This window comes from Lissotriton helveticus, chromosome 6, assembly GCF_964261635.1.
Source record: "Lissotriton helveticus chromosome 6, aLisHel1.1, whole genome shotgun sequence".
Taxonomy (NCBI): Eukaryota; Metazoa; Chordata; class Amphibia; order Caudata; family Salamandridae; genus Lissotriton; species Lissotriton helveticus.
The window spans coordinates 812120336-812138280 of record NC_136067.1 but is presented as its reverse complement, the minus strand read 5'-3'; positions in this window follow the sequence as shown (position 1 = coordinate 812138280).

Sequence of the window (17945 nt, the reverse complement as noted above, 5' to 3'; positions counted from 1 at the left end):
GCACTAGGAACATCATCATACTTTCAGGTGTAATTTCAGTTGAAATATGTTTTTAGGAAATTTCATCACTTGGTGATCCCCACGGAGGATCTACAAGCATGGTAAGCAGCTGCTGCAACCACACAAACACAGAAGCGCAAAGTTTAGCTGAAAGAAAGGTTTTCATTGATGTTCTTCTGTAGCTCCAGGTTCCACAACCACATAGCTACGGCCAAACAACAAGGTGATGGAAGAAATGCTTGAATTAATCTCAGCCATTGTCAATCGCTCGGGGCTGCGGTTCTGTCTTTCATTTTCCCCCCACTATTCCACACAAGACACAAACTATCTATTTGCAAATCACTTTTGGTCCTGCTTCAATAAGAAGAAACCAGCCCTGTCAGAACAGTTTCCCTCTTGATAGAAACACAGATAACTCCAGACAAGTTTCAGCCTATGTAGGCCTCACCTGTGTGCTATTGCTTGAGTCCTGTGGAACAGTGACCACAGAACCCACATCTGTGCATATCGGTCGTACTTCAGGTCCTGGTTATATGTTGGGCAGAGGGATCTTCCGATGGGATACTGCTCTGCCCAATTATATCTGGTGTGTCCGCATCCTACTTGCCCGCCTGCTGGAACACTGGACCCATTTAGACCAGCTGCAAAATCCGTCTGGTAAAATCACATGAAGCTTGGGCTGCCAGTGCAACTCAGCCTCAGTCCGTAGCTTCCAGCCACCATCTTCCCAGGGACAGGGAGAGCACTGAATGCTCCTCTCTGCTAGCCCACAGTCGCTGGTATGTCCAGATGTTCTCCTTACCACGACCTCCTGCCACCCACTCTCACACTAGCCTCCCTGCTCCCATTTACCACCTTCAACTAGCAAGTGGGTAATGGAAGCATATTTTTCACTGGAATAGGGACAACACAAGAGGATTTGAACCCAGTATATCCAGACACACATATTAATACACATTTCTGGGCACAATTGCTTGTGATAGACAGATTTAAATGTGGGGATACTAGCCAGAAATGGTATTTCCAACCACAGTATCCCGTCACATAAATCCAGCCACCTAATCATGGACAAAGTGATAGAACAAATGTTTTACATAATTGCAGCCATGGGCAACTACTCAGGCCACATTCCAACCAATAGGTTTATGTAGCTAAGGCCAGAATATCCCCATATTTTAAAGCACTCCATTCTCGTTCATTTTCCGAGATTGTGATTGGACCCATTTTATTTTTAAGACATACATTATTCATTTTCTGTACTTTATACTATACTGTAGGAAAGCGCCCCTTTGTGCATGTTACCCCCTACTTTTTGCCTGACATCTGATTAAATCTGACTTGATGTGCCCTGGGTCCCTGCCAACCAGGTTCCCAACGCCTGTGTTATTTCCCAAGACTGTACCTTTGTATCTACAATTGGCACATCCCTGGGTACAGATAAGCCCCTTGTAAAAGGTACCATGGGCACCAAGGGCACGTTTAGAGGCCCTGCACCTTAACACATACACACACTGCACTGCAGGCTGCGTGCTTTGGTGCAGAGAAAAGTGAAGAGTCGGCATGGCACACATTCATGTGTGCCATGCCTGCAATCCACTGCCCAAAGTCTAGGTAAGTCACCCCTCTAGCAGGGTACACAAGCCCTAAGGTGAGGGTACAGAGGCATGAGCCCTGTACCCCTACAGTGTCTAAGTCAATTCTTAGATATTGTAAGTCTGGCAAAGCCATAAAGAGTATATGGTATACGAGTTGGTCATTACGAACACTACAGCTCCATAATCGCTTTACTACAAACTGTGAAGTTTGGTGGAAAACTTTTCAGCACATTAAACCCACACTGATGCCAGTGTGGGATTTAGAGTAAAAACTACCTGACCTGACACTTAAACCCCTTCTCGAAATATTGAGTGCCAAATTAAAACCGACTCTCACTTATGGGAGTGAATCACACCACGGTAAGGATGCGGAGTTGCTGGACACACTCATTGCCAACTCATACAGGGCTATTTTTAATCTTCCCAAATACGTCTCCCCGGCTCAGATCCGACTAGAATTCGGTATCTTGAAACAAACTCTAGAGAGGCGGAGCGTGTATGCAACAAATTGGCATAAAATTCGCAATGCAGATGCTGGATCTTTATGTGCAAACCTATGGGAAGAACTACTTCGGCACCGCAACCTCGCGCCGAGAGCCTACTTATATGAATCACTCAAAGTTCTAGGCCTGATTGATACCTGGGAAACATCAATAGATCTCTTGTCTTTTAAAAAAGTAGCCAAAAAATCAGCTAGCATCATCTCAGCGATAGAAGACAAGAAAGACCTAGCAAACAGAGCACACGGATGGCTAACGGTGGGTGACTATGATAAACTGCGGCCACAAGCGTACTTCAGCATCGGCATGAAAATAAATGTTAAAGAAAAATTCTTAAAATTACGCCTCGGGGTAATTCCTATACTTCCACATCTTCCACCTTGGGAGAGAAACAACCCCTCACAACAGTGTCGCATGTGCAAAACCGGCAAGGAGGACATAGTTCATGTGATTTGCATCTGCCCTAGCGTAAAGGACTTGAGGTTCAATCTCTTACGTCCTTTTTTTAACCTACATGCCGTTCGGACCTGTAGACAGGCAGCCAAACTGTGCTTCTCTACTAGCGACATCAAATTGAACTGTCAAGTTGTGAAGTTCTTTGACCTAATAAGAAAGAGACTTAACCATGCTAGATGAACTTTTTAAATCACTCGAGGGTAACCATAAAACTGTTAATAACACTGTAATTTTATGCATCCTATTTTTGTTATGTTTAAGTAACAACAATTATGGACGTTTTACAATTTTGTAAAGATTTTAATTAATCATATACAAATAAAATATTTACTTACTTACTTAGAGTAAAAAATACTCAGAGGACATCTTAGTGATGCCCTTTGAAAATCAACCATCCCTGGTGGGGTTTCTGAACGGCTGCCCGCCATTTTCCACCACCAGACAGGTTTCTGGACCCATGGGTAGAGAACCTCTGATCTCTGGATCCAGAAACAAAGCTCATCCTGGGCAGAGATGTCATACCTCCTCCCCCAGGATAGGCTGGATCCATGAAAGGTGAAACTTCAAAGGCCTGCTACCTTTGGATGCCGTCCCTGCCTTTTGGTCCCCCGAGCAACTGGTTCCCACCAGTTCTGGCACCCACTTTGGGTGGGAGAATTGGTGGGAAACCCAAGCAAGGAAGAGAGGTGGGCCCACCTTTGTCAAGCCCACCACTCAGACACACACATCTCATTACCCTCCATCTTGAAGGAAGAGGCTCATGCCCCCTCCCACTGGTGGCTAGCATAATAGGAGGTGTATCCAACCCAGGGCAGGGACCTATTGTTCCCGACTTGCACACCCCTTTCACAACCCTACAATTAGTATTTTGGGGTGTTCCTGAACCTTGTCTCCTCAGATTTAAGGAAGAAAGAAGAAGCTGTGCTGACCCAGGAAGAGTAAAAGGACACCAACAGCCTTGGTCCTAGCCATACCTGCCTGTCCCATCTCTGACCTGCCTACAGCAAGAACCCCGGCGAGTCAAGCAGCCAGCAACCCCCAGAGCCAGGACAACCTGCCCTGTGACCTTCTAACAGACTCTGTCTTCCCTTGAGCACCGGATTTGCTCGACCAAAGTCCCACCTCCAGAATCCGAATTCCGTCCACTGCGCAATTCTACACCACTCTGCATCCGATGCCCACGGCCCAAGTTTGAGTGGTCCAACACCCCAAGGAGGTCTCCTTAGTGATCCTGACCTGGGATCTGGTGATCCCCGACCTCCCTCAAGACTCCCAACAATGCCTGCAGCCTCAACCTGCAGGGTCCGCCCTGACTGCGACCTGAGCTGGTAAGAAAAACCTGACACCAGAAGGCACCCCTGCACCTGATGCCCCACGGTCTTGGGTGGCCCAACTGATGGTGTCCAGGCATCCCCCAAGATCCCAACATACCTCTCCAGCCAGTGGTCGCCTTGAGGAAGTCTCCTTGCCCGAGCCTGCAGCATCTTTCCAAAACCAAAGGTTTCTATTAGAAAACACAGGGTCTCCCACTTCTGTTGTTCATCCTGCACCCGGCCGCCTGAGTTATGCTGGCGGTGCAACTCCTGTGCAGATTATTGGCCCCTGCAGTGCTGACCTTATCTTCAGGAACTTGGCTGCCACAACTGAGTGGCCTGCTCCTCAACACACCCTAACCCAAGGCCCCCTTAGCCCTGTTAGCTAACATTGGGCCCCTGCACGCTGCACCCGGCTGCCCCAGTGCTGCTGGTGGTGGAACTTCAGTGCCCCCCTAGACCTTGGGGAACCTTGTTCCTAACCCCCAAAGCTCACCCTCAGGAGTTGAGAACTTATCTCCAAAACCGATAACCATTTTTCTCCCATAGGGAACCCTTGTTCCAAGAATTTGGGCCTATAATTGCTCTAAGTGTGGAACTGCTATTGTATAGAGAAAAGTTAACTCAATTGCAAAGTATACATAGTCGTACTTACCTTGTATGTAGAAATCTTAGGGTGTGGTATCTAGGCATACCACCCTCAGTACTCCAAGTAACTCAAAAGTAATCTAAAAGTGTTGTGTAGTTCCTACGAATCTATCTAGGATCTGCACGTTTAGGCAACATAAACTAAGCGATTGGTGTCCATACTGATTCCAGACACCCCCACAGGATATGTTAGCCTGTAGACCAGCTAGCTCACAGTGCCACTATGAGCCCCTTCTTACCAAGGAGCGAATAGCTTCTGGCAACTATCGAACATGACAACACTGATCCCTCAGGGATGGTGGAAACAGTACAGTACTTTTCACCCAGTCACTCGTGCTCACTTTGTCTCAGAAAGATTCCAAGAAGAAACAGTGGGGACATTTTCAAATAGCATTTATTGAACCAGCGTCATTCTAGTATAAAAAATGTGTGCTGCAACAACCATTAGACATAAACAGAGATATACGATGATGAGCACCAGTAAAGTAAAGAAAAGGTAGAATTCTACCATAGTGCTAAAACAATGAATATATGCAGGTATATAGATGCATAACATAAAATGCGTAATCCTATGATGCAAACCCAAACTAGATGTACCTAAGTGTACCTAGCATGTATGTAGGTGTATAGCCAAGAATTCCATTAGGATAGAGCCAAATCCATTATCTGATGTGGGAGAGCGAAGGACCCCATCTTGGTCTCGAGATGGACAACCCGCAAGGGATGTCAGACCACTGCCTGCTGGAGTGTCTGCGAGTAGGGACCTCAGCGTCACACGTCAGCATGGAACTCTTTCTTCTTTGGTTTGACCAGCGAAGGTGTAGTGCTTACATACACAAAAGGTACCCTCAGGAGTTCTACCCAGAAGTGTACTATGGGCATGTTGGGCAAGGATGGAGACAGACATGACCCTTGTACAGAGTTATTATGCAGAAGATGGTAATCCTGCTGTAGTACTGAGAATAATATTACATGAGGCTAGTTTTTCGGAGAAAACCACACGACAGTCGTGTAGCACCTAACTAGGTAAAAGATCAGCGCCAGGCCAGTTATGTAAACAATGGAAGGACAGATGTAGGTAACAAGTCATGTAACTAGCTATGGCCTATATTGGGGTACATTTGGGCTCATAACAAAAGTATTTACTGTATGATACAAGCAGCATTTAAAAATGATACAACCCTGTAACAATTGTAATTTCAAGCACAACTGCATTACCTTGAACAGTCTTGCATTTTAAAACTATCTATTACTCACTTGTGCCAAGTCCTGTTTGGTTATAAAATAAAACACAAGTATAGCTTTGTTTATACTTACCTAATTGGTCTGAATTCTGTCTCTGAGTGTGTGAATTAGTTTTTGATTAACCAAGTACAATAAATGCTTCACACACCCTCTGGATAAGCCTAATTGCTCGCCCACACTACCATAAAGAGTGTTAGAACTTACCTAATTTAGCCTCTGCTATACCTCTGGGGACTCCCTGGATTCTGTGCACACTATACCTTGCTTTGGTATAGTATATACAGAACCAGCTTCCTACATACACTTATCAAAAAATGTTGACTGTAAGTAATACTTGTTGTATGATAGCTTGGTCAGGGTGCAGCTGATCTGCTGGCTGAGGTTTTTAACATAACATTACTTGTGTATTAGTAAAGCGCGTGTTCACCCAGAATGGTATCTGAATAACAGATGTTTATTGTTACCCAACTCAATGGTACTCATTTTATCAACCTCAAAGGATGCAAAGCCGAGTGGACCCGCCAGAATTTGAACCTGTGACCATGAGGTCAGACACAGATCCCTACAGAGGATGCACTAATTCACTAAGCCACCAGACCCAACTTTTGGCACCTCAACTACTGGCTGAGACCTTGTTCATGCTGCCAAATTCTCTGAGTTACTTTGAAAAACATTGTACTTCACACTCCTTTGCAGCTGCCTTCCCAGCTATTCGAGGCATTGTATTGGTATGTCAAAATATTTTACTAAAATATCTTGTAAAACTGAATGCCAAACTTGCAGCCCAGGAGTCAATTTTTTGTTTCCCGGAAAGAAATCCCAAAGCATGGAGTTTTATTTCTGAGAATCAAAAAAGCAATGGCCTTGATGCACAGAGAGTTTTGTCCCTGTGCCTGGAGACCTGTGCTTGTTTTCTCTGCAAAGATCTGAAATGTCTCCCATAAAAATCTGCAATTAGAATCCTGCTATAAATGGGGCACTCCAACTGATGCAATCAATGTAGCAGACCTGCGGCGGATGGGCTATTGCCAATAAATGATGAGCAGCACCATCGGTGAAGGTTGAACCTGCAACCTAGAAAATGAGGTGGGAAAATATAGAGTTTGGTTAAAAGGGTTCTAAGTAGATGTACAGGTAGAGGGTATCTTTTAATCTAACACACTCTTTAATTGTTTTTATTTTCATTTTCAATCAAAACAAAAATTGCTGTCAGAACATTGGTAGGTGAGTCATTGTCCATAGGCCATTCTGTTTCCATATTTTCATTAGCATTTTCTAGGAGACAGGGGTGTAAAAGCACATTCAGTAAATCATGTCTCTTTCCTTCCCAGCCTTTGTGATGGTTATTTCCTTTGAATTAATAGGCGGGGCCCAACAGGAATCAGTGATTGGATTTCCATATCGAGTGGGCAGTTGTGTAATGGTTGTTCCCCTTTCTTCTATTTCTAACCCATAAAAGCTCAGCCAAGGGTCCCAGATCTTACTAAACTTTTTGGGACATCCTCTGGCTGCATAGGTTGTCTTTTCAGCTCCCAAATATAGGTCAAAATATAGGACCATGCCAGCTCTCCACTCTTTTAAAGTGGACATATGTATTGCTCCCCATTTTCTAGCAATATCCATTTTGGCCACTATGAGCCCAAAGTTGCCTAGTAGTAGTTTGTATCTAGGGAGATCAATCTCTGTGGCTATACCCGGAAGTATATATTTGGGCTCAAGAGGGATCTGTGATTCCAATATAGCGTTCATTTCTTTTAATCTTTTAATATCCGGTCCAGTATTTCTGCGCCCCTTGGAATTCCCATAGTGTGTGCATATATGTGCCACGCATTCTGTTACAAAAGGGGATGATGGACGGAGCGCTTGAACAAATCAAACACTCACCCCCTGTCAACTGATGTGGGTTTAATCCATCACCATTCTTTAGTTCACTCAGCCACCCCAGTTCAGACATGGCTATATGCAAATCAGTCTGACCCTGTGCCCCATGGGAACAGTCCAGCCCGAACTGCCAAGCCATGTCTTCCCTGGACCGGAAACAAGCATCCTGGGACCGGTTTCGGATTCCTAATCCTCATCAGCCAGGCTATCTTGAATCCAGTGGGCAAGTGAACAAGGGACTCACGTCTGAGCATACGCTGCCACACTTAGGGCGAACAAAGCGATACAAAAGGGGATGATGGACGGAGCGCTTGAACAAATCAAACACTCACCCCCAGTAAACTGATCTGGGTTTAATCCATCACCATTCTTTAGTTCACTCAGCCACCCCAGTTCAGACATGGCTATATGCAAATCAGTCTGACCCTGTGCCCCATGGGAACAGTCCAGCCGGAACTGCCAAGCCATGTCTTCCCTGGACCGGAAACAAGCATCCTGGGACCGGTTTCGGATTCATAATCCTCATCAGCCAGGCTATCTTGAATCCAGTGGCCAAGTGAACAAGGGAATCACGTCTGAGCATACCCTGCCACACTTAGGGCGAACAAAGCTATACAAAAGGGGATGATGGACGGAGCGCTTGAACAAATCAAACACTCACCCCCAGTCAACTGATCTGGGTTTAATCCATCACCATTCTTTAGTTCACTCAGCCACCCCAGTTCAGACATGGCTATATGCAAATCAGTCTGACCCTGTGCCCCATGGGAACAGTCCAGCCCGAACTGTCAAGCCATGTCTTCCCTGGACCGGAAACAAGCATCCTGGGACCGGTTTCGGATTCATAATCCTCATCAGCCAGGCTATCTTGAATCCAGTGGCCAAGTGAACAAGGGACTCACGTCTGAGCATACCCTGCCACACTTAGGGCGAACAAAGCGATACAAAAGGGGATGATGGACGGAGCGCTTGAACAAATCAAACACTCACCCCCAGTCAACTGATCTGGGTTTAATCCATCACCATTCTTTAGTTCACTCAGCCACCCCAGTTCAGACACGGCTATATGCAAATCAGTCTGACCCTGTGCCCCATGGGAACAGTCCAGCCGGAACTGCCAAGCCATGTCTTCCCTGGACCGGAAACAAGCATCCTGGGACCGGTTTCGGATTCATAATCCTCATCAGCCAGGCTATCTTGAATCCAGTGGCCAAGTGAACAAGGGACTCACGTCTGAGCATACCCTGCCACACTTAGGGCGAACAAAGCGATACAAAAGGGGATGATGGACGGAGCGCTTGAACAAATCAAACACTCACCCCCAGTCAACTGATCTGGGTTTAATCCATCACCATTCTTTAGTTCACTCAGCCACCCCAGTTCAGACATGGCTATATGCAAATCAGTCTGACCCTGTGCCCCATGGGAACAGTCCAGCCCGAACTGCCAAGCCATGTCTTCCCTGGACCGGAAACAAGCATCCTGGGACCGGTTTCGGATTCATAATCCTCATCAGCCAGGCTATCTTGAATCCAGTGGCCAAGTGAACAAGGGACTCACGTCTGAGCATACCCTGCCACACTTAGGGCGAACAAAGCGATACAAAAGGAGATGATGGACGGAGCGCTTGAACAAATCAAACACTCACCCCCAGTCAACTGATCTGGGTTTAATCCATCACCATTCTTTAGTTCACTCAGCCACCCCAGTTCAGACATGGCTATATGCAAATCAGTCTGACCCTGTGCCCCATGGGAACAGTCCAGCCCGAACTGCCAAGCCATGTCTTCCCTGGACCGGAAACAAGCATCCTGGGACCGGTTTCGGATTCATAATCCTCATCAGCCAGGCTATCTTGAATCCAGTGGCCAAGTGAACAAGGGACTCACGTCTGAGCATACCCTGCCACACTTAGGGCGAACAAAGCGATACAAAAGGGGATGATGGATTGAGCGCTTGAAAAAATCAAACACTCACCCCCAGTCAACTGATCTGGGTTTAATCCATCACCAGTCTTTAGTTCACTCAGCCACCCCAGTTCAGACATGGCTATATGCAAATCAGTCTGACCCTGTGCCCCATGGGAACAGGCCAGCCCGAACTGCCAAGCCATGTCTTCCCTGGACCGGAAACAAGCATCCTGGGACCGGTTTTGGATTCATAATCCTCATCAGCCAGGCTATCTTGAATCCAGTGGCCAAGTGAACAAGGGACTCACGTCTGAGCATACCCTGCCACACTTAGGGCGAACAAAGCGATACAAAAGGGGATGATGGACGGAGCGCTTGAACAAATCAAACACTCACCCCCAGTCAACTGATCTGGGTTTAATCCATCACCATTCTTTAGTTCACTCAGCCACCCCAGTTCAGACATGGCTATATGCAAATCAGTCTGACCCTGTGCCCCATGGGAACAGTCCAGCCCAAACTGCCAAGCCATGTCTTCCCTGGACCGGAAACAAGAATCCTGGGACCCGTTTCGGATTCATAATCCCTATCAGCCAGGCTATCTTGAATCCAGTGGCCAAGTGAACAAGGGACTCACGTCTGAGCATACCCTGCCACACTTAGGGCGAACAAAGCGATACAAAAGGGGATGATGGACGGAGCGCTTGAACAAATCAAACACTCACCCCCAGTCAACTGATCTGGGTTTAATCCATCACCATTCTTTAGTTCACTCAGCCACCCCAGTTCAGACATGGCTATATGCAAATCAGTCTGACCCTGTGCCCCATGGGAACAGTCCAGCCCGAACTGCCAAGCCATGTCTACCCTGGACCGGAAACAAGCATCCTGGGACCGGTTTCGGATTCATAATCCTCATCAGCCAGGCTATCTTGAATCCAGTGGCCAAGTGAACAAGGGACTCACGGCTGAGCATACCCTGCCACACTTAGGGCGAACAAAGCGATACAAAAGGGGATGATGGATGGAGCGCTTGAACAAATCAAACACTCACCCCCAGTCAACTGATCTGGGTTTAATCCATCACCATTCTTTAGTTCACTCAGCCACCCCAGTTCAGACATGGCTATATGCAAATCAGTCTGACCCTGTGCCCCATGGGAACAGTCCAGCCCGAACTGCCAAGCCATGTCTTCCCTGGACCGGAAACAAGCATCCTGGGTTGGTTTCGGATTCATAATCCTCATCAGCCAGGCTATCTTGAATCCAGTGGCCAAGTGAACAAGGGACTCACGTCTGAGCATACCCTGCCACACTTAGGGCGAACAAAGCGATACAAAAGGGGATGATGGACGGAGCGCTTGAACAAATCAAACACTCACCCCCAGTCAACTGATCTGGGTTTAATCCATCACCATTCTTTAGTTCACTCAGCCACCCCAGTTCAGACATGGCTATATGCAAATCAGTCTGACCCTGTGCCCCATGGGAACAGTCCAGCCCGAACTGCCAAGCCATGTCTTCCCTGGACCGGAAACAAGCATCCTGGGACCGGTTTCGGATTCATAATCCTCATCAGCCAGGCTATCTTGAATCCAGTGGCCAAGTGAACAAGGGACTCACGTCTGAGCATACCCTGCCACACTTAGGGCGAACAAAGCGATACAAAAGGGAATGATGGAAGGAGCGCTTGAACAAATCAAACACTCACCCCCAGTCAACTGATCTGGGTTTAATCCATCACCATTCTTTAGTTCACTCAGCCACCCCAGTTCAGACATGGTTATATGCAAATCAGTCTGACCCTGTGCCCCATGGGAACAGTCCAGCCCGAACTGCCAAGCCATGTCTTCCCTGGCCCGGAAACAAGCATCCTGGGACCGGTTTCGGATTCATAATCCTCATCAGCCAGGCTATCTTGAATCCAGTGGCCAAGTGAACAAGGGACTCACGTCTGAGCATACTCTGCCACACTTAGGGCGAACAAAGCGATACAAAAGGGGATGATGGACGGAGCGCTTGAACAAATCAAACACTCACCCCCAGTCAACTGATCTGGGTTTAATCCATCACCATTCTTTAGTTCACTCAGCCACCCCAGTTCAGACATGGCTATATGCAAATCAGTCTGACCCTGTGCCCCATGGGAACAGTCCAGCCGGAACTGCCAAGCCATGTCTTCCCTGGACCGGAAACAAGCATCCTGGGACCGGTTTCGGATTCATAATCCTCATCAGCCAGGCTATCTTGAATCCAGTGGCCAAGTGAACAAGGGACTCACGTCTGAGCATACCCTGCCACACTTAGGGCGAACAAAGCGATACAAAAGGGGATGATGGACGGAGCGCTTGAACAAATCAAACACTCTGTTACAGCGCAAACAATTGGGTGACTCTGCTTTTCCCATCGCATGTAGGTGCGCCCTGTCATAGTAAACCCTATGAAATATTTTATATTGTATGAGGTGGAGTCGCAACTTGATTGCCACCACCCTCGGGTGCATCAGGGCTCCCTCCCAGTCAATGTCTTCTAGTGAACTAGTTGTGATTTCCCACTTGCACCGTGGGGATTTTAGTTTGTCAGGCATGTTATTGATTAGAGTTTTATAGGTCCAAGAGACTGCTTTGGAAGATATCTCCTCCTCTAGCAGCCTGCCCTCCAATGGCGCATACTCAGGCAGTTTGGTTGTGTCTATTTTCTCTGCTCACCAGGCGTGTTGTAGTTGGAGGTATGTGTAGCTTTGTGCTTGTGTCAGTTGGAATTCAGCTTGCAGCGCCGAACAGGGGATTTGATTGCCTCCTTGCACAATGTTGCCTAGCATGGAGATTACCACCATGTCCCACTTCCTAAAATCACATAGTCCGGCTATTTCAGGCAGCCTCTTGCTTTCCAATAGTGGTGTCGCCCTTGTTAGTTTCTTGTCCCATCCCATTTGCTTCTTTGCTGTAGTGCTGTTCCTATATTCCCAATAGGCTCTGCGCATTGGAATAATATATCCTATAGATGTGACATAGGACTAGTGTCGACTAGGTCTCTATCTAATATATTAGACTTAATTGTGAGTGCCAGCTAGCTTAGAGGTCACGAGAAACTTTCTCGAATACACAAGAAGGTATTAGTTCTGACAACCACATAAACATGACAACTTTGTTACCCCAAGATAAAACGTATCTTCAGAGTCGTGGAAACAATAGATAGATATTTCACTCAGTCAATCGTGCATGCTTCGTTTCATCAGAGGTGCAGAGAAATAGAGAGACGGGCGTTTACAATAAAAGTATTTATTGAACAGTCTTCTTTCTCATGCAGAAGAAATTAACTGCTACAATCGTAATACTGGCTGTAAAGTATAATGCGTACAGCAAGAAGAGTATTATAAAATAATACTGTAAAAGCATAGTATGGTTTCTAAGCCATAAAATACATACATAAATAACAAAGACTAAAAGTACTCAACTGGTGCTTCTAAAATAAGCCTACCCCGATTTACCTAACCTAAGTCTTAGTACGAGGGAAGAAGTAAGTATCTGTTTAGTTTCTTTGCCAAGAATCTATCCAAGATTTCTCTTAGGGTCTAATCAGCTCCATACCTTGGTTTTTAGAATGAAGGAGGTCTGGTATCTCTGTCTCCGGACTCGATTTTCCAACACCCAGCAAGGGGAGTTTGGAAACACTGGAGCTGGATTCTCAGCGAGAGAAAGGCAGCCTCTCTGTCAGTGCGTCAGCTGGAGGGTCGGCTTCCTTCGGCACTTGCTGTAGCGAGCTGCGTCGGGCAAGTAGATAGTCGAACTGCTTCAAACCACTGTGCGTTTGTTAGGTCAAGTGTGGGCATATTTATATCTTGAAGGTGCCTGGTTTGACGTAAAGTCGGACATAATAACATCACCAAAGAACCCCAAGGGAATGGTAGTTCTTTGAAAACGCCATGATTTCTAGGACAAATCAATATTCAAGAAAGGTGATGTCCCTGACTGTTGAAGCCGTGTTTTCCAAGAAATCGTTGTGGCTTTTTGAAACTGGTGGAAGTAGCCATGCCTGTATTTGGACTGCATGGGCTAAGTCTAAATATGGGTATGATTTCTGTGCCTATATAAGGGTAATGTGAATTATACCTATATAAGGGCATGAATCGGGAAAATTACACTAGGGTCCTAAAACGCTATACAACACCCTAATCCTTAGAGGCAAGATGGCGTCATTGTGATCGGAGCCTGAGGCAGCGCTCCACTGGTCCCGACTTCTGCTGCTCTGTACCCTGTACCCTGTACCCTGTACCCTGTTCCTTTGTGTCAATTTTGGAGACATGGAGACATGGAAGCGGAATTAGGAGTGCTATGAATATGCAAGTTGATGGAGGCAAGTTGATGGAGGCTGATGGAGGCTCGTGTATCACTCTACATGTGCTTCTGACAATCTGACAATTGGACAATTGGGGCTGTATGGCCGAGGTACTGATGTGCCGGCGTGCTGATGTGCCGATATATTATGTCATGTCACGTACCTGTACGGCGGAAACCCTCGATCTAGTCATCCCCCATTTGATGGACGCAAGAGAAGGCTGCCGAAAAATGTGCTGAGAAATGTGCAGATGCACCGATCTATGAGCTCCGAAAAGGCGTCTGGACCTCCACTCGGCAAGTAGTTCAGGGGGAAAAAACTTGAAGACTTCTCCACGCACGAATCTGGAGGAAATAAACGGCGGCCTGGCTGATTGATCTCCCGCCACGATAACCTGCATTAGCCGCTGCGTTGGTCACGCTGGCCTCGAGGGGGATCCGTGATTCAGGCAGCTCGATAATCCTCTGCCCTCCCAGCCCTCCCTCGTCGGCCCGCGTCACCCCGTTGCTAGGGAACGCCGGTTGGCTGCCGATGTTGCCTGCTGCCTGCTGCATTACCTGTTCCCCGGGACAAACGCTCCTCGTGGTTAATGTGGTTTGTGAAGGGTCGTGGATGTGGAGGAGGCTTAGACGGCGCCAAACTGCACCGCAATCGAAGGTGAAGGCGAAAGCTGCCCGTGTGTGGGGCTGTGATCCTGGACTAAGTGATTCTGATCCTGGCAGAGGAGGGCAGCAGCAGAAGGCAGCGTGGAGGACAATACAAGTAAGCATGGCAGAGGAGTGGGGGGCTAGTTTGGAACCGGTTTGTAGCCAGGACATGGGCGTATCGGGGAACCAAGGCACCCAAGAGGCCCAGACCACACAGAGCTCACAGAATGCAGTAAGACGGCCCGAAACAAGGGGTCAAAAAACAAGGAGGATAAAGAGAAGGAGAGAGGTAAAGATAAAGATACCGATAAAGATAGAGATAGATATGGAGGTCTGGACAGCCTGCATAACACAGATAAAACAGATCTGCTGGCAAAAAAGGCAAGGAGACTTCAGGCGATAAAAAATCTAAAAACTGCGGCTAAAACTAGTGGGCAAGCAGTCGATGCTCAGCCTCGGATATCGAGCATATTTACCCCAATGACCAAAGAAATATCTGACCCAGAGGGGGATGGTGGACCCGGTGGACCGGGTAAAAAATCAACCTACAAGATAAAAATTCCTGGTGCACAAGAAACACAAGGAGCTAACCTCCCCGCCAACACAGGGAGATAGCCGGACGAGATAGATATGCCACCAGCCAAAAGATCAAACCAAACGAAATGGCTGGGTCAGCGCCAGCAAAGGAAGCAGCAAACTAAGCAAAAATGGCAACAGGAATAGCAGGGCCGGCAGCCACTAAATTAACTAAGAAAGCCGACCCCGGAACAGACGCACACATCGCAAACGCTTCTCCAGACCCAGATCACGGAGCATGCACCATACAACAGATACAACAGGTATCAGAGATAATTACGGACAGTGATACACCAAAGGAAATCACTGGGAAAGATGTCAACCCAATGCAAACTCCATCCCCAAACCGCCGCTCTCAATGCAACAGCTCTTAAACCCAAGGTGAAGCCCATGCTCTCTCCGCCGAGTCAGATTCTGAAACCGGCGCATCTACCTCAAGCGAGTTACAGAGACTGGAACAAACAAGCGCAGAATCTTCCGAACCTTCCGATTCCGAACGTTCAGATTTAGACCTAAAGAAGCTAAATGCATCCTTGAAGGTCAGCGCCACAAGAAAGAAACAGGAAAAAAGGAAAAAAGACAAAAGAGACAAAATAAACTAATGTATGAAGACACTACTGACCAAGGGAGTAACACTGACCAGACCAGTCATAGACCAAGGAACTCATCATCACAAGTCATGACTGAATCAGACTTAAACCTTTGTCTCTCTAGAGACTCGAAAGTGATGAACATTCAGCAATCTGATATCAGTGATGGTAGGAGAAACCAAACAGAACCCTCCCTGTGCGACGTGCTAAAGTCAATGAAGAAGTTCCAAGAAGACGTTAAACAGGACAACAAGAAAAATCAAGTTGCCATCCAGAAACTCCAAGGAGCAATTAAAAAAGTGGGACACACCTGTCTGGAGATTTCGGACAGAATGGCATCGGTGGAACTACGCACGGAGAATCTTGAGAAAGATGTCTCCGATCTGCAAACACAGGGAAGAGAGCAAGAGGGAATAGTCGAAGACTTGATGCTGAAGATCGAAGACCAAGAAAACAGAGCAAGACGTAACAATCTACGTTTTCTTGGTATTCCCGAGGGCACAGAGGGGAATGACCCAAGGGGCTACTTGATCTCTCTTCTGAAAGAAGCAGTCCCAGAATTAAATACTTGGGAACTGGCCAAAGAAGTACAACATGCTCATCGTTTTCCCTTGACCCTCCCAAAGAGACCGCAGACACCCGCACAGTATCCAAGAGCAATTCTGGTAAACTTTGGAAATTTTCTCCTACGCAAAGCACGCCCCACAAGTAAAAGAGAGCATAAAGGTTTCTCGTTCTTCTGCAGACCAGATCACGCCCATGCAACAGTGGAAAGAAGGTGGAGGATGAGACAGCTGTTTTCTCCCCTTGAACAGATCGCTGCTACGATATACCTGAAGAACCCAGCACAATTAAAGATTATCTTTAAAAGAATCACTAGAAGCTTCACTAGCGAAATCCAGGCACAAGCATATCTAAAGGAAATCACAGACTCAGGCAGAAGCAAACCTAAAAAATAGACTACTCAAATAGACAATAATTATAAATCAAAACATCTCCAAACAATCATTTATTAGTTATGTAATATAAGAAAAGAAGGGAAGATGAGCGTGTGGGGTGTAAAAACAAATGCGACTTTATTACTATTAATCATATGTATATATGCCAAATTCTTATTGATACACACAGAGATAACCTCCACTCCTTCAGGCAGATACAGGGGTCGGGGCTAGGAGCCGCTTGAAGCTCATTGATTACACGGATGCCCACACACTGGTTCTCTCTGAACCAGGAAGCCTCACTAGGGGGCAGAGGGGGGTGGGTGGGCCATTGGGGAGGGGGGATGGGCTTTCGTAAAGGGGAACTAGGGGAAGGGGGAGGGGGAGGGCATACAGGCACGGAACCAGGTCATAAGGTGTGGAAACCAAAAGGTTCTATAGGATTGAGCAAAGGTTCAAATGTAGACAAGGTAGAATTTTTTGTTTGAATGGCTATATTAAAATTTTTAACCATCAATATTTGTGGCCTCAATGACCCGAAAAACAGGCAAAGAACGGCAATAGGTCTCAACTCAATCGGGCGGAAATCGTTTGTCTTCAAGAAACCCATGTGGAAGGGTCCCAAACAGACAATCTAAAAACTCTCGGGTATAGAGTGGTCACGACTACAACTCAGGTAAACAAAACACGGGGTGTGGCTATTTTAACATGTGGTGGGGGTCTTCAATTTACGAAATCAGCTGCAGATAAATTTGGATGATGGGCCATCACTGAGTGCCAATATGGTGTGGGGAAAACATTAACTATCTGCTCGGTATATGGGTGTGTTACTGATGATCCAGATCTCTTGGAATTTTTGTCCAATGAACTTGCACACTGGTCGTTACCAATGATTGTATGTGGCGATTTTAATCTAAATCTTCCATCAGACTGGTCGAAGGGGCATAACAATTTCATGTATCAAGGCAGGAAACCAAAAGTCTTTAGAGCCCTTGAAGAACTCTATAGCACACACGGGATCTCTGACTGCTGGCAGATGAAATTCCCAAGTAATCCTGGCTATACTTTCTGTTCCCACCCACATTATAAATTCGCAAGATTAGATTATATATTTGCCTCACATTCTATTATCACCAACTGCTCCATAGATCGATTACCGAGGGTGCTGTCTGACCATAATCCCCTGATTATAAGTATCGATACCGGGAAGATGCAATCTGATCACAGCAGATGGACTTTTGAAAGGGCTTTATTGTTTAATGAAAAATATTGCCAGCTCATAGAAAACTGGATTCCAGAATTTCTAGC